The sequence below is a fragment of the Phyllobates terribilis genome, unplaced genomic scaffold, assembly GCF_046119375.1.
Source record: "Phyllobates terribilis strain yellow unplaced genomic scaffold, ASM4611937v1 Scaffold_1__5_contigs__length_1240528914, whole genome shotgun sequence".
In the NCBI taxonomy this organism is placed as follows: Eukaryota; Metazoa; Chordata; class Amphibia; order Anura; family Dendrobatidae; genus Phyllobates; species Phyllobates terribilis.
Window position 1 is genome coordinate 1,057,134,542 of NW_027362761.1, and position 26,353 is coordinate 1,057,160,894.

Consider the following 26,353-nt stretch of genomic DNA (forward strand, 5'->3'; position numbering starts at 1 on the left):
AGCTTTCATTGGAACAGTGTAAATGCACTTTGGTATAAGGGATGATTTTTTTTTGTTTGTGTTTTTAGAGCTAGTCCACTCAAAGAAGAACTAATGATCGCTTCAAAGACACTTGAAGGGTTAGTGTGCTTTCAAGCAACTGTTCAGGCTAAGGTGTCCTGTTTTGTAGATGAGGAACAACACAATTTCTAGCCATTATGTGACTTATATTTTGCATTTTCAACACTTTTCCCCTCTACATGCTCTCTGTTAACTATAAATCTGTTTTCTGGGGGAAGAGGCGAGCCGCAGTGATTTGTCCCAATAGACCGCACAGAGAAGGGAATGCCTGCTCTTCATTTACATTCTAGCCCAGAGACCAGTTGCAGCAACATGGAGGACATTATACTGCAGAGCTGAGCTGTGTTGATCTGACTCTGGCTCTGATGTGAGGTAAAACACTTGTTAAAAAGCTCTGCACTGTGGTTTTCTGGGCGTCTGTCTGTTCCTTCCCCCTCTCCTCTCCAAGGAGGATAATGGGCTGTCACATGACACCTGTAATAAGCCTCTTCTGAGCAAGACAGACTTGAACCCCATCCTGGCAGGAAAGCAATTTATCCAGCACAAAATCCAGGGAATTAATTATAAACTTTAAATTTATTTATAGAAATGGCTATGTGGCACTCTTATGGTTTTGGGTGCTCAGATAGGATTCCATTCTGCTTACAGATAACTACAAGAACCTGGCACTCCAAAAATTGGTGAAAAAATTTCAAGAATTTTATTTACATAATTCTTCAAAATTAAATTGATGTTTCGGCCTCATACGCTTATGGGCGTGGAGAGCAGTGAATATTCATTTTCCTTAATGGCGCTCACACTGTCCCGCAGTGTGGCTCCTGCAGCGGCCAGCTGTCAGTGTGCCCACTATTAAAGACCATGAATATTCACTACTACTCACTCCCATAGGTTGTAGTGAATATTCACTCACTTTAATAGGGGGCACACTGGCCGCTACAGGAGCCGCGCTTCGGGTACAGTGTGCGCGCTATTACGGAGAATGAATGGTCACTGCTCCCCACGCACACATTCCCAGCGTGGGGAGCTGTGACTCTTCCGGCACAGCATCTCACAGTGTGAGGGCACATGGCGTCACCGCCATGCACGGCTCAGCTCACACTGTGAGATCAGTGCATGCAGCAGAGCAGGACACAGTGCTGGAACACAGGGAAAAAAGGGGAGTTGAACTAGGGTTTATTTTTTCTGTGTGCAGCATGGGATGGGGTGTGCCATGCATACCAGGAAGAGGGATGAGGGTGGCCATGCATACCAGGAAGAGGGGTGAGGGGTGATGTGCATACCAGGATGGGGATGGGGGCAACATAGAACAGGAAGGAGGGGCCATATAGATCAGGATGGAGGATATTAACGGAATTGGGGGACATTACCCCAACACCAGTGTCAGCAGCAGGACCCTCCCCCTTAACAGTGCATCATAACCACATTTTTTGCTTAATTTTTTTTTTCTGTTTTCCTCCTCCTAAAACCTAGGTGTGTCTTATAGTCCGAAAAATACGGTAACAGTTTGAGCACCCCTGGTTACTGTTATTGTGAACATTTAAGCAAATTGAAGATGAAATGATCTCTAAAAGGCCCAAGTTAAAGCTGACACATTTCTTTTGTAATTTATATTTTTCATATTTTACATTTTAAAAATTATGAAAAAGAAAATAGGCCAATGCAAAAGTTTGGGCACCCTGCATGGTTAGTACCTAGTATCACCAACTTTAAGTATCACCGCTTCTAAACTCGTTTTGTAGCCAGACAAGTGTCTTTCAATTCTTTGTTGAGGGATTTTCATCAATTCTTCCTTGGAACATTCTTCCAGTTCTGTGAGATTCCTGGGTCATTTTGCATGCACTGCTATTTTGATGTCTAGCCACAGATTTTCAGTGATGTTCAGATCAGGGGACTGTGAGGGCCATTATAAAACCTTCAGCTTTGCACCTTTTTAGGTTGTCTATTGTGGATTTTGACGTGTGTTTAGGATCATTATCCAGTTGTAGAAGTCATCCTCTTATTATCTTCAGCTTTTTTACAGATGATGTTATGTTTGCATCAAGAATTTGTTGAAATTTCATTGAATTCCTTCTTCCCTCTACCCGTGAAATGTTCCCCGTGCCATTGGCTACAACACAACCCCAAAGCATGATTAATCCACCTCCATGCTTAATGTTTGGCGAGATGTTCTTTTCCTGAAACTCTGTGCCCTTTTTCTCCACTTATACCTTTGATCATTGTGGGCAAAGAGTTCTATCTTAACCTTATTGGTTCACAGGACTCGTTTTCAAAATGCATCAGGCTTGTGTAGATGTTCTGTTACATATTTCTGACCCAGAATTTTATGGTGCGGATGCAGGAGTTTTTTTCTTCTGATGACTCTTTCATGAAGGCCATATTTGTGCAGGTTTCTCTGAACAGTAGAACAATTTACCACAACTCCAGAGTCTGCTAAATCTTTCTGAAGGTATTTTGCAGTCAAGTGGGGGGTTCTGATTTTCCGCCCTAGCAATCCTACATGCAGTTCTCACTGAAATTTTGATTGGTTTTCCAGACTTTATCTTGACCTACACTGTCCCTGTAAAGTGCCGTTTCTTAATTACATTTCAAACTGAGGAAAGGGCAACTTGATAACTCTTTGGTATCTTCTTTTAGTCTTCTCCTGCTCTGTGGGCCTCCTTCATTTTCAGAGAGCTACGCAGCTGCTTAAAAGAATCCATGGCTGCTGTTTTTTTGGCAGAAGGTCCTCTTGTGAAGCTGGTAGTTGACTTCGGAGTGGGGCTGGAGTGCATGGCATCAATGCTATGCGGCCCGTCATGTGCATGCTGACAGCTGTTGGCCTCTGATTGGCTAGCAGAGTGTATTGTCGCGCACGTACATGATGAGTCTGTGTGCCTTAATGCCCTTCAACTAGATGCGTGTCTAAGGACTCGCATCCAGTTGAAGTTTCTGCTGACGTTGGGCGGCTGACCCGCCGGGCCCGGTCGCAGAGGTGACCGCAGTCATTACGCCCTGGATACATTACACAGTTTCTTACAATTGCCTACATGAGTGATTTATGCAGAGTTTCTTTTTAAAGACTTTAATATTTGGTTTTATGGTAAAACCTCATTGCTGCTAGTAAGTTCAGCCTTTTGAGCATTTTTTCCCGCTTTAGGTTTTGAAAAATGCCTAGTGGAAAAAGAGTGCAAGTCCCTTCTTGGAAGTGACTCCTGATGGATCCTGCTCAGAAGAAGGCACTGTCCAATCAAAAGGCTGCAAAAAAAAAAAAGCGAAACAAGAAAACTTCAAAGGAGTAAAACCTTCTACACATTGCTTTTGATTCCCATCGAAAATTGAAACTCGATTTCATAAGGCTCAGTGCTATGGAGACATTTGGCCTCCAATTGTGTTCTAAGATGGGAGCAGACATACCATTGGGGCAACTTGTGCAGCCACACAGTGGCCCAAGAGCTAAGGGGGCCACTACCTCCTCCAAAGCAGCTGGAACTGTGCATTATGATGAGCTACTGGACTGCAAAAGACCCATATATTGTGATTGCACAGGAGCAATCACAGAGATTGCGATTACAGAAACCGCAAAGGCACCACCTCTATGAATGATACTGAATGCTGCCAGGGTAATAACGCTAATTTCCTCCCGGCACAGGGGCTCAAAGTGCGGGTGCCAGGCAGGTTCAGAAAGCGATTTAACCATATATCTACAGGTTAATATTGTTTTTTTACGTGACCGGTTCCCTTTAAGCTTGTACACGACCATTGTCATAATTGCAGTTATGTCAGCATTCATACCTTTGTGCATATTACTTGTTGCTTAACGAAAATATCAAATAAGTATCTACATTATAATTAAAAAAAGGAATGTTTCATAGATTCTAGTTAAAAGAAAAAAGGGTCTGGTATCATGCTAGCCAGTTGAAAAAAGATTGATTGCTCTCAATGAGAGAAACAAAATACTAATCTTGTATCATTAATTTATTATTTTGTGCATCCCACTGAGAGCAATGAGTTATACATTCTACACATTATGCACTATAATAGGGTATACATATACAGTGGGTGAAATAAGTATTGGACACATCACCAATGTTCTAAGTAAATATATGTGTAAAGGTGCTATTGACATGAAATTCTCACCAGATGTCTAACAGACCATCCAATCCACACAGGCAAGGAAATCAAACAATAGATGTCCATAAATTAAGTTGTGTAAATGACACCGGGAAAAGGTATTCACTATGCTTACTAAAATATATCTAATACTTTGTACAAAAGCCTTTGTTGGTGATGACAGCTTCAAGACGCTTCCTGTATGGAGAAACTAGTCACATGCATTGCTCAGGTGTGCGTTCCTTCCATATATTTTCTGCTGGATTCAGGTTATTTGATTGGCTGGGCCATTTTGGCAACTCTTTCTTTCTCTGATGCTAGTTTAGGGTTTCCTTCACTCTGTGTTTGGGATCATTGTCTTGCTGAAATGTCCACCCTTGTTTCGTCTTCATCATCCTGGTAGATGGCAGCTGATTGTTATCAAGAATGTCTCGGCATATTTGTCCATTCGTCATCCTTACTTAAATTTATTTGAAGTTTGCCAGTGCCGTTTGCTGAAAAACTACCTCACACCATGATGTTCCCACCTCCAAACTTCACTGTTAGTATGGTGTTTTTGGGGTGATATGCAGTGCTCTCTGGCCTCACAACATTGTGTGTATTATGGCATCCAAAGAGTTAAACTTTGGTCTCTTCTGACCAGATTATAGTCTCCTAGTATTTCAGGCTTGTCTAAACGTTGTTGATCAAACTTTAAATGCTCTTGAACATGTTTTTTCTTCTGCAATGGAGTCTTGTGTGGTGATTGTGCATACAGGCCATGGAGGTTGAGTGCATTACTTATAGTTTTCTTTGAAACAATTGTACCTGCTGATTCCAGAACTTTCCGTAGCTCTCCACGGGTTGTCCTTGGCTCATGGACAACTCTTCTGATGATTCGTTTCACTTCTCTGTCTGTCTGAAATCTTGCGGGAAGCACCTGGTCGTAGCCGGTTTATGGTGAAATGTTGTTCTTTCCACTTCTGGATTATGGCCCCAACAGTTCTCACTGGAACCTTCAGTAGTTTAGAAATTCTTTTGTAACCAATAGTATTAGTATGTTTTGCAACATTAAGGTTGCAAAGGTCTTGAGACAGTTCTCTGGTTTTTCTCAACATGAGATGTTTCTTGTGTGGCACTTTGGTAATGAGACACCTTTTTAGAGGCCCTCAGTTGAACCATCTGATATTATTTTTCACTAGTAGCAGGATTGCTTTTTACTTACTGATGGCTTTCATCTGCTGTCATTACTTTCTATGGCTTTTTGCACCTCTTTCTTCATGTGTTCAATATTTTATCCATGTATCATTTCTCATTATTACACGTTACAAAATTTATGGACATCTATGGTTTTGATTTCTTTGCCTGTGTGGATTGGCTGGGATGTTACCGACACCTGGTAGGAATTTTATGTCAATAGCACCTTTAGAAATCAATTTACTTAGTATACTGGTGACATGTTCAATGCTTAAGCACACTGTAGATAACACATGCACATACTGTAGTTACTTTTTCTATCTTTTTTTTATTCTTTTAGCATATGAAATGGTCAATTCCTGTGCGATATATGAACATGACCACCTGATACACAAATACATCTATATTTCTTCTTAGACACACCATTTATACAGTTTGTAAAAATTAATTTGGGTGTAGGTTCATTGAAATTTTCACACTCGATTATTAGATCTCAGATGTCGGAGTGAATGCGTTGATCGATTCTTAAACATTGTTTCCAATGCAGCCAATGAATGTAATTACCACGCATGCGCATATTGTTCCATCCAAAATCTCTCTGGCTCTCTGCTCTCCTGCATTTTGGTTTTCTATACAAATGCACCCACAGTACACATTTTGACTTTTAGTCTATGTGCCCACGTTGCAGAAATGAAGCAGAAAATTTCTGCTTCATTTCTGCAAGTCCTCTCCCGTAAAAACACATGCGGAATTCCACACGCGTTTTTCGTGCGTTTATTGCATGCGGAATTGCCTTGCATTTTTTAATGCATTGCACAAAGGCAATTCCGCTTGCGGAAACGCAAAATTAATGGACATGCTGCGGATTTTTGAGCGCAGCATAAACGCTGCTGAAAAATCCGCAGCATGTGCATAGAACTTGAGGAATCCCCTTGGGGACCATGGGGAGCGGATTATCTAGCGTTTAACAAGCGTTTATGCTGCGGAAATTCCGCAGCATATACGCTTGAAAAACGCTACGTGGGCACGCAGCCTAAAACCTGTCCAATGCTTTGTGCCCCTACATGTAAAATATTATATGCGTGTTGCTGTTTTTTTTTCCCTGCGCCTCTTTTGGATCCGGTGATATTCCCGGATAAATACTCTCAACCGCTGCTTCTTTATACTCTTCCCTGCATGATCATCGTTTGTGGGACCAGGGTTTCTAATTCTAGCCAGAGATTAGCGGTTAGACCCCCACCAATGTAACATTTTTCATTTTGGTCACTTGTTAGAAAGTTGCTCATCGCAGTCTTGTTCACACTAGAGGACTTGTCACTTGCCTTAAATATGTAATTTTTTTATTGACCTGGTGTAAAGGCCGTTGGTATCCTTAATCTTAAGTTTTTTTCTTCTTGTTCTCCTTTTCCGGTATATTCGCTCCTTCTTTCCTTTTATATAATTTTTCTTTTTTTTTCTTTAGCCAAGTGGGTGTGATAATCAACTCTTTGTGGGTGTTTTATTGATGGCTACACCCAGTTGGCTAAAAATACTTTGTTTCTATACAGGGAAGAAGGGGTCATATCTCAGTAATGGAAAGGCGCAGGAATAAAAAATTAAACGCTGCCAGAATCAAAAGATGAGCGCATTATACTAAAGATAAAAAAAAATCTGTATATTTATGGCAAATAAATGTCTCCTTTTAAATCCCAGGGAATAAAGACTTTTCCATAACTACTACTGATACAGCCAAAGAAGTGAGGGCACAGCGTGTACTCACGAAAATGACATACAGGCTGCTCTGTGGTGCAGTCGGAGCTCATGAAATGTTAATGCAGTGCTGACAATCCAAGTCCTCACTCCTTGGAGACCTGGAGATTAGGATCTCACTGTCCCTTTTACATATGATCTTACAGTAAATTCCGTGAGCAGGTTCCGCTGATGTTTGCTCGGGATGGTATGTGGCCACGTGACGTGGCTGTCAGCTAATCATGGTGCTGGCGCTGTGCCTGAACACAGACCATGTGGCCTCACAAGTAAATAGGCACGTCTGTCTCCTGACTGTTACTACGCTACTGCTCTTTGTTTTGTTTGCCCAAATGGCCTCTATAACGCCCCCGCTCTGCAGTCTGTTGCTATTGGTTGAGAAATCTTTAAAGAAGTGTAATGCTGGATACAAGTGTGCCATATTGGATGACATCAGGCTTTCATTAAATGTATGAAGAATATTTAGTTGCGGACTAAAAGTTGTATATGCCAATCTGGACCTGCTATTAGTTGGGTATCATTCATGATCAATGACTGCTGTTTAGCTGCTTTATCCACCATGCTTTACACTGCACCTCTGCCTATTCAGATTAGCTTCTATTAGCACTAAACTAGTTAGAATATACATTCGATATATAAACTGAAATACCCATTTCCAAAGTATTTAAATGCTTCCTAACACATTTGTTATCCTTTAATTGCTAAATCTTTGTGGTCAGAAGGAAAGAGTCACTGTAGTATTCATGTACAAATCTAACGTGAATCATTGACAGAATTATTCCCACCATTCTTGTCAGCCTGATAATATGCTGTCCTAGAGAAGTGCCATTAGAGTTAGTCATATTTTGCTTTATGGATTTTTACTGTTTACATTCTTATTCAACAGAATAAAAGAAGGAATACTTGCTGTATCTGTACCAATGGGCCTCCACCCATCACACCGATGGCCTATCATTAGGATTTTTCTGAAAAAAATCATGAGACTTAAACCAATGTCCTCTATAGAGAAAAAATATTTTATGTTGTCTATAGATTTAATAAGCGAACACTGATTGGCCTCAGGGATTGAGTGACATAAGTGTCATGAGATGCCCAGGAGAGCCAGTGCTGACACCGGAGTTGAGTATAGCAGCTATTTTACTGAGAGGGGTAAACATAGGAATTTAGAAGTGGTTTTCAGAGTAGTGGACAACCCCTTTAAGAAACTTATTCAAAGGAGTGTTCCCAAATCGGACATAATAGACCTGATTTATCAAAGGGATTGTGTCAGAATCATAACTTAGAAAAGTTGTACAATTTTGGGGCAGTGTGGAGTTGTGCAAAAAATGTTGACTTTTGGCATTTGAACACCATTTTTGCCTAGCTCTGCTAAAATTTGACTCACTCGGCCATGGAAGTCAGTGAGTCTATGGAAAACATCGAACCGCACTCGGATAACATCTGAGTACGGTGCGATTTTCACTGACTGACAGAATGGAGTAGGTGGAGAATTTAATTTTTTTTCCATCTGCTCCACATCTAAGTAAATCTGATCAAACTATGATCAACATATTTTCCCGATCCTCTTGGATGAAAGAAATGTGGTGTGTGCCTTATTTAGGACCATCTGACTCCACCATGTCAAGACTTGAGAAAATTTCCGGTTTTGATAAATCAGGGCCATGGTCTATTTAAAGGGAATCTGTTAGTAGGATTGTCCCTACTAAACCGTCTATATGGGCATGTATGTCATGGGAAGCTGAATAAAGTGACACCTTGATATCTGCAATCCAATGTCTTATTCCAGAGAAATCCACATTTTTCTAAGTTTGTAAACTTGCTGTTAAAATTTATGGGCCAGACACATCTCCCTGAGTGTGCCTCCAGAGATTATTAAAAATGAAAGTTACCAGTGTGAGACATGTAGATCAGGGGATCAGCCTGTCAGTCTTTACAAGGCCCACACTGGTATCGCCCCCTTTTATTTAAAGACGCCCTTTCATCGAAGTTTTTGTCCTTTAAAATATATTGCAATCATCACATTATATAGCACTGTGCACTTACAATTGCTCATTTTGCCTTTCTACCCAGCTAATTCTTCTCTTTTCTCTGCTCTATGTAGAAACAGGAAGTCTCTTGTTCCTGCATTTACCATTTCCCTCTTCAACTCCTGACTCAGCTGCCCAATCCTACCCCTGCCAGGGACTTTGCAGTGAATTATAACTCATGCAGGGAAAATTGACCTCCTGTTTCTACATGAAACTTAGGAGTCAGCTAGTCAGTTTTTAATAACTTCATGTCATAAACCTAATGGAAAAGAGAAGAATTAGCTGGGTAGAAAGGTAAAATGAGGAATTGTAAGTACACAATGCTATATAATATAATGACTGCAATTTATTTGGAGGATAAAAACTTTGATGGGAGGAGGAGAACTTCTTTAATACAATGTCTGGAGGCAGATTCTCAGGGAAATCTATGTCCGGCCAATAGATCTTAATGGCTCCTTTTATATATTAAGAAAACTATTTCCCGGATCCCAGATATATAGACTGCTTTGGAAAGGTTTGATCCTCCTGACACATTCTCGTTAAACAGAATCTATCATCAGAAAATTACCTGTTGAAATTTGGAATCCTGTGTTAAATACATACAGTACAGACCAAACGTTTGGACACACCTTCTCATTTGAAGATTTTTCTGTATTTTCATGACTATGAAAATTGTACATTCACACTGAAGGCATCAAAACTATGAATTAACACATGTGGAATTATATACTTAACAAAAAATTTGGGCTAAATGCCTTCAATTTTGAATAAATCCCCAACAGTGTCACCAGCAAAGCACCCCCACACCATCACACCTCCTCCTCCATGCTTCACGGTGGGAACCAGGCATGTAGAGTCCATCCGTTCACCTTTTCTGCGTCGCACAAAGACACGGTGGTTGGAACCAAAGATCTCAAATTTGGACTCATCAGACCAAAGCACAGATTTCCACTGGTCTAATGTCCATTCCTTGTGTTCTTTAGCCCTCATCAAGAGAATGCCAAGAGTGTGCAAAGCAGTCATCAAAGCAAAAGGTGGCTACTTTGAAGAACCTAGAATATAAGACATATTTTCAGTTGTTTCACCCTTTTTTGTTAAGTATATAATTCCACATGTGTTCATAGTTTTGATGCCTTCAGTGTGAATGTATTTTCATGACTATGAAAATTGTACAGAGAAATCATTAAATGAGAAGATTGTATGTATGTATGTATGTATGTATATATAAATATAAATATAATTTTTTTTTTTCATATTACCATCTCTATAAATAAACTAAAAACTTGTAGTTTTCACACCAGCCAATAGGCTTAGTATTAGACTTCTTCTGCTGTTCACATAGACATTAGCTGCAATAGACTGACTCAATCCCTATTTGATTATACACTGTGTGCAGAATTATTAGGCAAGTTGTATTTTAGAGGATTATTTTTATTATCGATCAACAACTATGTTCTCAATCAACCCAAAAGACTCATAAATATCCAAGCTTAATATTTTTGGAAGTTGGAGTGGGGTTTTCTTAGATTTGGCTATCTTAGGAGGATATGTTTGTGCAGGTAACTATTACTGTGCAGAATTATTAGGCAACGTATTAAAAACCAAATAATATAATCCCATCTCACTTGTTTATTTTCACCAGGTAAACCAATATCAGTGCACAAAATTTAGAAATAAACATTTCTGACATGCAAAACCAAAAAATTAGTGATCAATATAGCCACCTTTCTTTATGATGACACTCAACAGTCTTCCATCCATAGATTCTGTCAGCTGCTTGATCTGTTTTCGATCGACATTGCGTGCAGCAGTCACCACAGCCTCTCAGACACTGTTCCGAGAGGTGTACTGTTTTCCCTCCCCGTAGATCTCACATTTTATGATGGACCACAGGTTCTCTATGGGGTTCAGATCAGGTGAACAAGGGGGCCCTGTCATTATTTTTTCTTCTTTTAGACCTTTACTGGCCAGCCACGCTGTGGACTAGTTGGATGCATGTGACGGAGCATTGTCCTGCATGAAAATCATGATTTTCTTGAACTATACAGACTTCTTCCTGTAGCACTGCTTGAAGAAGTTGTCTTCCAGAAACTGGCAGTAGGTCTGGGAGTTGAGCTTCACTCCATCCTCAACCCGAAAAGGTCCCACAAGTTCATCTTTGATACCAGCCCATACCAGTACCCCACCTCCACCTTGCTGGCGTCTGAGTCGGAGTGGAGCTCTCTGCCCTTTACTGATCCAGCCTCTAGCCCATCCATCTGGCCCATCAAGAGTCACTCTCATTTCATCAGTCCATAAAACCTTTGAAAAATCAGTCTTAAGATATTTCTTGACCCATTCTTGACGTTTTATCTTATGTTACTTGTTCAAAGGTGGTTGTTCTTCAGCCTTCCTTACCTTGGCCATGTCCCTGAGTATCGCCCACCTTGTGCTTTTTGATACTCCAGTTACGTTGCAGCTCTGAAATATGGCAAAACTGGTGGCGAATGGCATCTTGGCAGCTTCACGCTTGATTTTCCTCAATTCATGGGCAGTTATTTTGCGCCTTTTTTGGCCAACACGCTTCTTGCAACCCTGTTGGCTATTTGCCATGAAACGCTTGATTGTTCGGTGATCACGCTTCCAAAGTTTGGAAATTTCAAGACTGCTGCATCCCTCTGCAAGACCTCTCACAATTTTGGACTTTTCAGAGCCCGTCAAATCTCACTTCTGACTCATTTTGCCAAAGGAAAGGAAGTTGCCTAATAATTAAGCACACCTTATATAGGGTGTTGATGTCATTAGTCAACACCCCTCCTCATTACAGAGATGCACATCACCAGATTTACTTAATTGATAGTTGGCTCTCAAGCCTATGCAGCTTGGAGTAGGGCAGCATGTATAAAAAGTATCAAAGTGATCAAAATACGCATTTGCCTAATTCTGCACGCGGTGTATGGAAGAGATATCAGAGCAAAGGTCATTGGGAGGGGGAGGAGGTGAGCTGTGACATCGCCTGATCTGAATGTTGGATCCTGTTACGCTGCATGTGGAGCATCAGCAGCAGTATGAGTCTAGTATGAAGCCTATTAGCCAGTGTGAAAATTGTGAGATAGAGAGATATAATTTTATATTGGGTTGATATGGAAAATCGTGAAAAAAAATCTAGATATATATTATAATATATTTAATTTTTCTTTTCATACCTTTTAACAGAACAACCTGCTTTAATCAATGTTTTTTATTCTGTGACTGTCACTGATGTAGTTTTTTATAGAGTAGTTCCTCTAGTTGTGGCACTTTACCATGACTATCTCCTGGTAGGTTAGTGGCAGTTTCTAGTGTGATTAATATATAACCTGTCGTGACCTCTGTACTATGTACATGGAGTGGATTTCAGTTGATCGGTGTCGATGTTTTGTTTCAAAGTTTAAAATAAAACAACAACAAAAAAGCCTCCTAAGTAATACTCTGAGGAGTCTCCACCTTGGTGCTGCCCCAGGCTGCTGAACTTTACTCAGTGACAGCCCGGCACACCGCACCCCTCCTTCACTTTCCTGAGTCTCCTCTTGTGTAATGAGTGCAGAACCTGATTGCTGGTAGTCATGCACTATTTACTTGGTATAATTTTACATTCCAGTGTATGCTGGGATAACTTCTTAAAGGGGCCACATCTGCGTCTTACTTCCAAGCAGTGCTGATGGTAGAGCTGTTCATGTCAGCCTTCCTCTTGACATCTGAAGAAGGTGAAGTGCTGACTGTGACTAGCTTGGATAGCATTTTCTCTACACAGCCCTGGTTCACAATTATTTTTACCTACTGCAATTTTGCATAATACAAGAAGAAGGATCCTAACATGGCATTTGTTTCTTCACATGGCATATACTGATCGATTTTAGGTTTTAGGGCCTGTGTGGCCACAACATCTACACTCCTTATGATGGCTCTTCTGACTGATGAAGTAATGTATGCATGCTTTCATAGTGCGCTTATTTTCACGTTCATGGGATATGGGTCCTGTCGGGGCTTGAGTCCGAAACCCCCCCCCCCCCCGCACAACAGGATTCGGAGCTATGTGCCGACAGGGCTATAGACTATAATGGTGCCGGCAGTGCGAACTTGCGCTCTGTCGTGCATTATTTTTGGGCGTATACACCTACTTGAGACGGACACCAGATTCGGTCTACTACGTCTGAGTCCATCTCCATTTGGCATATATGACTGAAAATTATGCCCGGCAGGGCGCACGTTCACTCAGCCAGCACCATTATAGTCTACGGCCCCATCGAATACATGCGAATCCTGTTTTGTGTGGGAGTTCCGGACACAAGCCCCAACAGGACCCATGAACGTGAAGATAAGCGCAACGTGAAAGCACTCTGACGGAGTTCAGATGCATGTGTGTTTTTATCTTTGTGCGAAATAAATCGCACCTGGACCACACAATTACCAATGTTTAATATGCCAGCGCACATGAGATTTTCTATTTTTACATAAGATCTCTGTGGAAAACATGGCAGCATGCTCTATTCTATTCCTGACGATTTTGCGGACAAGACTTAATTGTTTAAATGACCTGACTCCGGAGCCATCCACAATGCGGGCGAGTGTATGGGCACTAACACAGACTTAGTTGACTGGTCTGAGAATATACTTGTGTGAACCAGGTCTTACGTTCACATTTACTTTATTATGCTGACTACATCTATTCTGATTTCTAGTTATCCAAACTGTTCTATAAAGAATCACCTATATATAAATAAGAATCCAATTTTTTTGCACAGTGTTTCTACATAAATGTGTATATTATGCCTGATGAGACCTCAGAAGTCTCGAAAGCTTTTCAGTTGGCCATTAAAAGTTATCAACCACTATGGACACTCTACTCTAAATATTTTACAAAAAGTATGAAGCGGTTTGTCCCGGCAGGTTATTTCTGTAACTGAGGCGCAAGTTATAATTTGTGCCCCAGATCCCATGTGAAGATGGTTGTCTGCAGGTGTAAATTCTCCTCCACTTTCTCTTGTGTAATAATGCAGACGTTGGATGCCAAGTCTTCTCCTCAGTTGTGGGAGGTAAATCTGCTGACTGTGCATCCTCTTTACAAGACTGTACAAGGCAGATTATAATTAGACACAGATGACTAGGAAGCTGGATCGCTGGTGGTCTCCAGCACAGAGGGAGAAATGCAATCCGGACCTTTTATCATCTTCATCTTTTCAAACTTTCCCCTTCTCATTCACGCTTTCCTTCAGAATGTCCCTGGTCATTGCTAGGCAACTGGGAATGCTGACATGCCTTCGCTCTAGTTCCACCCCCTTCGTCCAGGGGGATAGGCTCCGCATTGGCCACTTTGTGGTGTGGGTCTGTGTGCTGCACATCCCTGTGGACCTTGATCCTGGGATGGAAGTCCTCATTATCATCAGTGTTTTCATCTAACCAAGGGCTGAATGATCTGGCGGTGGGTATGGCTACACGCTGGCAAACCTTTCTAGAGGAAATTCTTTTGTAATCCTGCAGCAAGTCTGTAAAGCTTCGCCTGCTTACTGCTGCCTGGGAAAAGTGCCTTGTGGAGAAGCTGTCCAGAGCTGGAAATACTGCAGCACCTCTCCTATGGAGCATCAGTGATCGCAGAGGAGGGAGACTTTCTCTCCACCACTAAGGTGTCCTTCTGTCTGACCAGCAAGGACAACCCGGAGAAGGTTAGTAGACTTCACTATTCCTTCTGCTAGGCGTGCTGTTAAAGGAAATGAAGCCTTGAGGGACTTTCTGAATCTATTTGACTAAAATCTGAAGGCCCCGCAGTGAGGTCTGCACTGTGCCTGGATTTCCCAGCGCCAGCCCCTATCTATAGATGGAAGAACAACTGACAAAGGGCACCGTCCTTCTAGCTGCCGTAGGACGTCTTATAAATCCTATAAGAAAAAGCTAATTCCTTATGCAACGTGACAGCCTAAACACATTTAAGCTTAGTGATGCCTTTATGACCTGTGCATACCCTTTGGTGTCTCCCTGCCTGCTTTTATGGGCTTGGGTATTGGAAAACATGCTCTCTCGGCTTTTCTCATCATAACAATTAGATGGTGAGCTCTGCTGGAGAGGAGGATTGATGTGCGAGGGATTACTGCATAAATATTGGGAAAACTCTGGCTATCTGCAGTACCTATGACTCGATGGATTAGCGCGCAGCCTACGTTTTGTGGTCCTATTGGTGTTGGGATTTTTTTGTCTTCTCCCTCTCTGCATATAGTGATTTGCTGGTGACTCTGCCGCACTACTATTCTAATCCTCATCAACACTTGGCTCTGTCAGCACAAACTGGAATGTTGTGTTCAGGAGAGGGAAGACTCTGTCCTGTTTGGTGACGTGCACTACCTCCCATCCCAGCTTGCTACCTATAAGGGACACAATGGGATATTGCTGTAGGCTCCAAAGCACACTCCTGCATGGTTTATTAGCAATGCGCTGCCAAAGTGAGAACCTACGCAGATACTAAAAAGTTCTGCAGAGTCCCAGCCCTGCCTCGCATACTAAATAATAGCTGGAATGACTTGCAAAACCCAAGAGCTTTCTGAGTTCTGCAATTTAAAATTTCAAGTATTTTTTAAAATCTAAATTTCACTACCGTTATTCACATTTAGCCGGAGCTTACCCTTTCTTACAGGTTCACTTAAAGTCATATCCGGACAGTTCTATTATGCCTGAGCAAGACAAAACTGATGTCGGACTTGAGCACATAGTCTATAGGTGGACACGGAAATGTCCGGTGTCCCTAGTAATGCCACTAGACGCACAGCTGTTCCAGAGCACACTAAAGGAACAGTTTTTCTTGTGGATTGTGTACTTCTAACCCTGATATGAGGGGTTGGGAGCAGGAGTCCGCTGTTTGAATACTTTAAATATACCCCTTTGCGTATTCAGGAGATTGCAGTACAGACTCGGCTGCAAAGCGATTTGTGACCATGACCTGACACTAATCTGAATGCCAACCCTTCCTGTTTTTTTTTTTTATCATTACTTTTGTCAGCTGAATATTGCAGAAATTTAATTTTCTCTTACCCAGTTTTTAATATATTTTGCTTTTAATGCATCTAAACGAGACTAAATCTGCGCCATATGAAAAGAGCCATATTAATTGCTTTATTTGTGGAATGGTTTAGCCTTCATTCGGGACTGACCACTCATGAGGTCTTTATTCCCTTACATGCTGGTTTGCCAAAAGTAGGCTCTGGAACAATTTTTTTTTTCTCCTTTTTTCTGTATCCTGGATCTAATCTCAACATAAAATTGTACCAGTCAGCTCCTCTATCCCTCTTGTAAACCACTGCTGTGACTTCAGATCAGCCTGTTACTCCAATATTAGAAGCTCATTCATGTGTGATAGACTAATTTCTATGTGTGAAAAATGAATAACTTTATTTCTCTCGCACTATGCAGATTGATCAGGAGTAGTCTGACCTTGGATCCTTTAATTATTCCATGTGTGATTGAAATCCAGCACAGCGGCGACATCACCATCAGGTCTTTGCAGATCTCGGAGCATATGCGACATTCTGCGTCCCTCGTCATGTACAGGGCAGACGTGAAGCCATGGAGTGTACACCCGGCTTCATGGCGCATGTGCCAGGTAGGGACCCTGTGTTGATGCTGCTGTGCTGGATGATGGCTAGGACCCGGAGGGCATGCTTACAAGTTCTGAGGCCGGACTAACCCGAAAACTAGTCTGGTGGGGTGTTAATTCTCCTTTAGATCAAGGGAGGTATATAACTTTATTTTGAGATAATTATATTGCACATGAAGGAGTTGGTATGTGCCTATGCCTGTATTACTATGTCTCGCTCGTGGTTTAGGACTCATTCAGACTTCAGATTTTTTTTTTTTTTTTTTTTTTTTTCCGTGTACGGGTTTTTCATGTATAGTAATCCTACCTATAATAATAAATTGTCTGTTCACATGTCCGTGATTGTTTTATTTTTTTTGTGGACTGAGCGGACCGTGCAAAATGGAGACCTGTCTGATATTTTACAGAGAGTCGGAACAAAATCTGCGATGCCAGTATGTTTCCCTGAAAAAAAATCAAACGGCACTTTGATTCCATCCAAGTTAATCCAATTTTCATGGACTGTTAGGGCTGGTTAACTGACAGGTAAGTAACAGGGATATTGTTAAGTAGAGGGTCACGTGGAAACATTTCGCTGTAATGTCTTGGATGACTGAGGGTATCTGTAATCGCCGTGCAGCTATATTTTGGTTTGGGGTTTTGGTACATGACCCTGCACCTATAGTAGCCTATAGGCCTCTATTGCTCCCGCCATATCAGTGGGAAATGGTGGCTTTTACCCCCACTGACAGATTCTCTCCAAGAAGCCGTGTCCTAGTATCCTCACGCAGGTACAATACTGGGTCCTAGAAGGGCACTGTCAGCCTAATTTAATCCCAAATGTGTTCTTACTACTTGTATATTGTGAAATGTAATCTAATCTCCTAGTAATCACCATTTGTGAATGACCTGGAACAATGGCTTTTGCCTAATATGTAATTTCCATTGTGACAGTAATTAAAGGGAACCTGTCAGCAAAAAAGCTACAGTATTGTGCTGCAGCTATAGTGAAATCTGCAGGTTAGTACTGTGCACCGTAATTGGCATTGGCGTAGTGCACCATAATGGAGCAGCCGAAACCCATCTATGTATTTCCACTTGCACTTACTGTGGTTTTGACTCTTGTAGTTTTGGTACTGATTTTTAGTAATGAAAAATCTTCAGTTTAATGAAACCTCACACATTTTAAGATTCTGGCAGGGCCAATTAATGTTCCTTAACATTTATCATTAATGCTATTTCCAAATGATGGCCTCATGCGATTATAGCAAACAAGGCTTGTAGCATGCGAGACCTAAACAGACCACCGTGCCCAAGAATAATTAGATGGAAATCGGTCAATATTAAATGTGTTTGTTGTGACCTAAAATAGATCAGCTCAGCCGATGGCCCAGGGTACCTGCAAGGGCTGTGCTGCAGCCAATGGCCCAGGGTACCTGCAAGGGCTGTGCTGCAGCCAATGGCCCAGGGTACCTGCAAGGGCTGTGCTGCAGCCGATGGCCCAGGGTACCTGCAAGGGCTGTGCTGCAGCCGATGGCCCAGGGTACCTGCAAGGGCTGTGCTGCAGCCGATGGCCCAGGGTACCTGCAAGGGCTGTGCTGCAGCCGATGGCCCAGGGTACCTGCAAGGGCTGTGCTGCAGCCGATGGCCCAGGGTACCTGCAAGGGCTGTGCTGCAGCCGACGGCCCAGGGTACCTGCAAGGGCTGTGCTGCAGCCGACGGCCCAGGGTACCTGCAAGGGCTGTGCTGCAGCCGACGGCCCAGGGTACCTGCAAGGGCTGTGCTGCAGCCGACGGCCCAGGGTACCTGCAAGGGCTGTGCTGCAGCCGACGGCCCAGGGTACCTGCAAGGACTCAACATGCGCTGTAGATTTTTCTGCACCAGAATCTAGTGGGTTGGCAGGAAAAGCCATGTGTTTTTTTTACACAATTGTACTTGAATTTTTTTTCTGTTTGAATGGGTGAAAAACAATGAAAGCGACATGCTGAAGATTTGACAAAATGCTTTGATTCAAATTCGCAAGATAATTAATAAAAAAACATCATTGAAACGTTCAACCATACCATCGTGTGATTGTTGTCCAGACAGATTAATAATGTATGTGAGTGGGGATATCTAGCTCTCATGAATCTAATATTGTTCCCACAGGGGAAGCGATGGGACTTATATTGGTTTATCAGGTTGAAATTTGCCCAGTTGGCACAGCCTGATGGTCACCATAGAGTGATCTGTCCTGTAGGTCGTGGCCTCTCATGTCTGCTGTTGTGCAGTATACAACACTAGATTTCATTTTACAGTTTTTAGGTTTATGACCGACATGATGAGCTGCAAGTACTTCCCTTCATGTGGGTTTATATGTCCCAAATTGTTTATTATTTTTAGTGTTGGAGCATTTCTCTAAGGCTACAGCCCCATTATCAGTATTTGGTCAGTATTTTTTTCCCAGGTGTGGGTGATAAATGCAGAATTGGTGCACTTGTTTTCTATAAGGGTACGTGCACACTATCAGTAATCGCTGTGGATTGGACGCAGTGCACCTGTGCTGCATGTAATCCGCAGTGGCCAGATGTTACAGCATAGTGGATGGGATTTGTAGAAATCCCATGTCCACTATGCGTCTCTGTGCTCCTGCGGATCACCCACGGACACGGACATGTGGCGCGTCTTTCCAGACCGCAGCATGTCAATTTCTCTTGCAGAGTCGCCAGTCACCACAAGAGAAATGATATCAATACAATGTATAGGATGCGGTGAATCCGCACGCTTCAATGAACACATGCGGATTCACCTGCGTACAGCGCTTTGGACGCAGCATAAAGTATACTGCATTCAAAGCGCGGCCAATACCGACTGTGTGCACATACCCTTATACCTTTCTCTGTTCCTCACCTGGTTTTGGCTCCCACTCCTGAGAAAAAATACTGACCAAATACTGATAGTGGGACCGTGGTCTTACTCACGTTCTTTCTGCAATGTGTTACTGATGAATCCACTCACAGCTAATTTACCAGACGAAGATGGGTTAAATTTAGTTCCGACATCTGTTTCATGGTTAGAACACGCACCCATTATAGTTTATGGTGCTGTTCACATGTCTGTGTTCCCCCACCCTCCGCGGGCCATGTATCTGTGTATTTGTATATATAATTTTTTTTTTCTTAAACTCTTGGGCTGTGTACTGCCAGTTACTCCATTCTCACCTTTACACATGAATGCTAATTACAAGCAATGTGTGAAGATCTTGTAGACTAAAGGAGCATTTACGCTGCATGGTTATCAGGAATGAGAGTTCTTGGATATGTTCATTCCTGATGATCGTACAGTGTGAACAAGCGCTCGATCACCCGTCGAATGTGCAGAGGGCAAATTATCTTTAGTTTTGGTTAAAAGATCGTCGTTCTTGGCAGCACATTGTTCTGAGACTAATGGACACCTATACACACAGAACGATCTATTACTGTTTGTTCTGTGCGCCTATGAAGCGAGGTCAGCCTGTATAAACAGACTATTAAAGACCACCGACCAGCAAATGTGTTACTGATTGGCGGTCATTTAACGCCACTGGTCCACTGGTGTGAACACAGCACAAATGCTCGTCACAGTGGTCACGCAGCTGCCGTAGACTGCTGCTGAACATGTGCATAGAAGCCGATTGGCGGTCGTGTAAGCCCCTGTGTAGACCGGCTTAGCACGCGTCTAATGTGCACATAACCATCATTAATATATCCAGACACAGACATATCATTGGTCCAACCTGCACAGCCGCACAGGGGCCCAAGAGGTAAGGGGGCCACATCCACCTCAAGCGCAGGTTGCAGTGTGCATTACCGTGCACTATTGCACTGCATAGGTGCCATACACTGTCCTTGCATCCGGGGCCTCTACTGTCTGTCTGCTCCTGAACAGACCATTCTGTTGGCTATTATTCTCAGCAGCACAGTTTTTTTTTACACCAAACAATATGCTACAGAGAAAGGTTACTTCTAAGCAAGATCAATAATTTAACTCTATAATCAAGCATTTTGCTAGTTGGTTGGATGATTGGCAGCCTATGACAGTTTATGGGGCTTTTCACATGTTCTTTATATTCTGCGGACAGTGGTCTGTGCAAAACCGCTGATCCTTGTTCGATATTGATCTGAGTGTTGGATCGGACTCTGCAATGAAAGTCTATGGGTCCTTGAAAAAAAAATCGGACAGAACTCTGAAGCCATACATGTGCTGTCCGGTTCTCACGAAGTGGAGAAACTTTTTTTTTTTCTCATCAGTGAAACTGTCCATTTTTTTTTGCATGTCACAAAAACTGACATCTGAATGAGGCCTAAAGTTGTGTTCACCTTTTGGTGAATTTCTGTGGAATTTAAAATCCTGTTCCATACATCTGAATTATTCCTAATATCTGCATTGTGCAGTGCATTGATCAGGCTGCGGATTTGGAAACCTCCAGCTTGCTCTTAATTCTGCATGATTTTTTTTTTCTCATGGCGTGTGCTCGAGGTTTCACTTTACCGTCAACAATCTTCTTAAACTACAGCCTTCGGGGTATATGCCATATTCAGCGTAATATCTGTATAGTGGAAGATCCACAGTGAAAATCCTGACAGTCTGCTGTGTATATGTGGGAATACACCCTAAGGGGTAACCCACCCAAAAAGGTGCTCAATAAACGTAGAAAAGAATGACCATGTGCACTGCAATGTGGAAACCACTTGCGGTCTTAAGTCTTTTCAACTTATTTTAACCGCTTTAAATTTCCAAAGACCTAAATTAGTTAAAAGAAGTGATCGGTGCATTCTTGGGGCAGCACGGTGGCTCGGTGGTTAGCACTGCAGCCTTGTAGCACTGAGGTCCTGGGTTCAGATCCCACCAAGGACAACATCTTGAAGGAGTTTGTATGTTCTCCCCATGTTTGTGTGGGTTTCCTCCCAGGTTCTCCGGTTTCCTCCCACACTCCAAAGACGTACTGATAGGGAATGTAGATTGTGAGCCCCAATGGGGACACTGCGCATAATGTCTGTAAATTGTCTGAATTGTAAAGCGCTGTGGAATATGTTGGCTCTATATAAATAAAAAGATTATTATTAATAATAATATTCTTCTTCGTGCCACTCCACTTGGAAGCCGCTCACAAGTTTATATGTACAATTTAGCCGCAAAAAACATCCAAAAAAGGCGCAAAGATGACTCTTCATTTAGACCCAAGTGACGTTTTTCCTGAAGTCTTGTGCACAGAACTGAACCTTTCAGCTGGACAATCACTATGTTATTTTTCCCATCTTAACCCTCCCTAATTCAGGCACTCGTACGTAATTTACCCTACCCAATACGTTTTTAGAGTGTGGAAATAAAGCGAAGGAACTAGAATATGCAGACTCAATGAAGCGGCACTATATGGACAAACCTATTGCGACACCTATACATTACACCTGACATTGAAATCCTTTATGCACCCTTCTTTGTACAGTGGGCACAGTCATGCTGGAACAGAAAGGGGCCTTCCCCAAACTGTTCCCGCAAAGCTAGAAGCTACAATTGTACAAGATGTCTTGGTGTGGTGAAGTGTTCAGATATCTCTTCACTGCAACTATGGGCCCCAGCCATGTCCTGAAACACAACCCCATAGTATTATCCCTCTTCCACTAAACTTCACAGTGAGTTGGCACAATAGTCAGACAGGTAGCGTTCTTCTGGTATTCGGTAAACCCAGATTCGTCCATCAGTCTGCTGGAGATTTGGTTTATCACTCTACAGAACATGTTCCACTGGTCCAGTGACGGTGGCTTTACACCACTGCACCCGCCAGTTGGCATTGTGCTTGGTGATATAATGCTGCCTGACCATGAAGGCCCGTGTCTGGACACACATTTTATGTGCCGAGGAAGTCCGGAGCTCTACAGTTACTGAGTCAGCAGATTGTTGGTGACTTTTCTTCTACAAATGTTAGTAAAGGCAGAATGCATGGCGAGGGGCTTTATTTTATATCCCTGTCGCAATGGGACTGAATGAAAAAACCTGAATTCAAAGATTGAGATGTTTATCGTGTGTGTCCTTACTCCTATTAGAATCCAGGACTTCAGTGCTGAAGAAAACTAACCACTGAGCCACTATGTTCACATTTTATAAATTATAACGTATCGGTTATATTAGTAATGTCTTACATGGGACAAGGTGACATTAGTAAATGATTCCCTAAGTTCGTCTTGTGTAAACATTTCTTTCCAAATGTGTCTTCATTACACGGTGAACCAGTCGCCTGTTCTGTAAGGATGACGTTGCTACAATTTTTACCTTCTGCCAGGTAGCATTACAACTTAAAGCGTCCCTGAAGTTTCAGATGAGTTTTCCGCATGTTGTCTCTGAGCTGGTGCGTGGAGATTTTCTACCATGTCTCCCATAAAGAGCACAGACATGAGGGTTTCCTGCTCTCCAGTGATGTGGTCAGATGTTTGGTGGGATTACACATCCATATGTTTGATAGAATTTCAGAATGCCTGGAAGAATAGAAATAATACCGATTTCTAAAGACCGGCCACAGATGCAAAGAAAATCATGTAAGAAATGGTGTAAACTGCTGGAAATTCGTTTAATGTACCTGAACATGCTTGAAGCCTCCCTCACCCATCCGTTATTTTCATCATGCATAAAATTAAGTGTTTGGCCAGTCGTTCAGTTTTATACAATCCCGGTTTCAGCAGTGATTTTTTTTTCATGCATTGGTGGGAGGTGCGGGGGGTAAAGATTTTACTATTCAGTACAATGTTAATCCCAGTCGGCACGCTGACGCCATCCATGTGCTGTCCGTAATTTTCATGAACCCATACATTTACATGGGTAAGTTTGATTCATGCCCATGATCAAAAAGCGGAAATGTGTCTGTGATATACATTTTTTTTGCCAACTCTAAAGTCCGCAAAAAGACAGACCTGTGAATAGCGCTCTAGACTATAAAACGGATGTCTTCTATCAGTGAAAATCGCATGAGTGCGTGATTGAAGGATGTCCGCATGAGGCCTGAAAAGTGTGACTGATTGTTTAGCTATAATTATTTTTAGCTAGTCAGATACTGCCTCTATGACTATAAATGACCTACTTATGAGCAACTCTGTTACAAATATAAGATGTAAAAAAAAAAAAATCCCAAAAATGAATCGTTCACCTGTAAGGCCTCCCCGCTGCTCAGTCTGGTCTGCTTTTTCCTGCCGTCACATCCCGCATCTCCAGCCTTAAAACTGTAGGTCAGGATTTCTGGTATCATCCAGGCCTCTGACGTCAATGCATACTGTTAGGCTGTGTGCCCACTATGCGTTTTTGGTGCGTTTTTTGGTGCGTATTTTCAGCGCGTAAACGCTCCAGAAACGCATTGCATACCTTATCCCATGACTTCATATGACATTCTGCGAGTTCTGTGCACATGGTCTGGATTTTTTCTTTGCAGATTTTACGGACATCACCAATTCTTGTGCATTTCTGCATGCTTCTTTGCCTATACAATGCATTGGAAAAACGCATGGCAAATACGCATGCAAAAACACATCAAAAACACATGGAAAAACCGCATGCTTTTTTCTGCCAAGGAGATGCAGAAATGCTCAGGAAAATTTCTGCTTCATTTCTGCATCGTGGGCACTAAGCCTAAGATTGTGTCTTCCAAGTCCTGGAGGCAGGTGGAAGTCCTGGCCTATAGTGATGAGCCTGGAGGTACGATGGTGGAAAGAGAACTGGACAGTGGGCAGCCAGGGAGGCGAGTATACGTAGTTGTGTGGGGTTTTTTTTGTTTTTTTTCTCCAGCCCTATTCTAACTTTCATACAAATACAGGTTACAAATAAACCTACAGAACCTATCCAGTTCATGACCTACGACTGCCTGTTCTTTGGAGAATTTGCCCCAGTATGCAGATGCTTAAGAGCCAAGAATAAAGAATACGTTGTGTAGACCATGATAATTCACAATTTAATGGATGGAGTTCCCTTAGAACCCATGGGAATGTTTGGTAACGACTGAGTTTTAAAAATAAATCTACCCTCAACTTTATTGAGGGTATTGAGCATGCTGCACTCTGTATTTGGGGTCCTCCTTGTTGATATCTTGGTATTATCCCGTATGTCCTTGAGATGCCCAGGTTGTGAGTTCTGCGTTGCTTTGCTAATGACATGAAGTATTGTCCTCGTGCTGCTTGTTCTTTATTCATGGTCAGTTGTTTGTCCTGTCCTACAGAACATATAGAATCCCTAGGTCCCACATTTGTGTCCGTGCTGATGACTCGTGGCCCAGGACAGTGCCATGTCCTACATGCATCATGTCACATGAGGTAGACGTGACTCCTAGACTGAGGTACAATTCCTAATCCTAAAATGGTGTCTTATCTACAGTAACCAGCGTACACTATTCCTTCAGCCTCAGTCACACTTTAATTATAAAAGCTAATAAAATAATGTGATGACTGTGAGGTTGGACAATTAGGAGGCCTGATGACGAGCAGGTCCTATTGATGTATAAGCTGGTAGACTGTTTCATCCCTTGAGAGGAAAGACGATTGAGACATGAGACGCTCGTCCTGGACTCTTCTGGTAAGATGGATGCATTATGTGTTTCATGTATATTAAGTAGATGCGTCCCTACAGGTTCATGCTATCGTAGAGACTTCGGTGTCTGTGCTTGTATGGTCCGTGAGGGTTGTTGGCTTATGTGGTTAATATGTGGTTTTTCACTGGTAGTTTAGTGTTTTTGATCTGGTTTGTGTGGTTCTGATCTTGATATAATAGTCCCTGGTGGTCTTGTGCTCCTTATAGCTGTGGTTGTGGCCATTCAAAAGCTTTTATTGTACAGCTTGACCATGCAGTGTCACGTCACTTTGTATGTGACCGCGAGACTGTTTTCACATTGATTCTTGAAAACTTCTAGCTAAACCCACATTGGAGCCTCTCCAACGAGCAGAGCTGTAGTGTAAAGCAGCAGCTTGACTCTGAGACAAAGGATGGATGCCATACTACCTTATACTATACTTATTAAATAATGTAGGTTGAGTGAACAATCCCTAAATGAAAATTATGAACGACAGAAAAGGTTGGACTGCTAAGTGGATGTTTTTCTTGATTTGCTTCATGCAGTTTTCCATCTGATGCAGGCAAAGGCATCCACAGCTCCGATCAATAATTATATGTATTGTCCCATCTTTAGGCTCCCATCATACCTATAAAATATAATGGGAAATTGGATTCTGCCTCCTACAGACCTTTCTTGAATTTTTTTTTTTTTTGGGGGGGGGGGGGGTAAGTTGTCCTACACTTCTCATTCGGTCGCACCGCGTCTTCACTGCAACACATGTTCTGTGGACAAAAATTACAGTGTCAATGTTACAGCAGAGCATAGAGTAAGTAACTGTGGTCCCGTTCCATGCAGAATATTACTTCAACACACGTGGCAAAAAAATCCATCAGGCTTTCAATATTTTTGGTAAAAGGAGTCAAAGTTGCAGCAACTGAAAACCTTGCGGCCACATAAACCTACATAAAGCTGCGGTGCAGCATCTTTGGCCTTGCGACATGCCGTGGCCAAAAGTGCTGCGTAACGAGCGGCCATCCTTACAGCAGTGAGACCTGACTATTGGGGAGCTTAGTGTTCACATTGTGATAATGATGCAATTTTGCATTGATTGGTTGTAGTATTCCATAATTC

General features: G+C 42.3%; 1 protein-coding gene across 4 annotated transcripts in view; it reads left to right on the forward strand.

Moving 5' to 3' along the window:
• Window positions 1–26,353, forward strand: part of MTUS1 (microtubule associated scaffold protein 1) — a 227,430-nt gene that overhangs the window by 16,186 nt on the left and 184,891 nt on the right. The window contains exon 1 of one of the 4 annotated variants that reach the window (XM_073645393.1): window positions 14,260–14,779. The exons of 2 other annotated variants lie outside the window; for them this stretch is intronic. The gene's annotated coding sequence lies outside the window, so the exon portion shown is untranslated. Of the gene's footprint in view, window positions 1–14,259; window positions 14,780–26,353 lie in introns of those variants that run through there. One more of the 4 variants, XM_073645397.1, reaches the window with a different exon arrangement.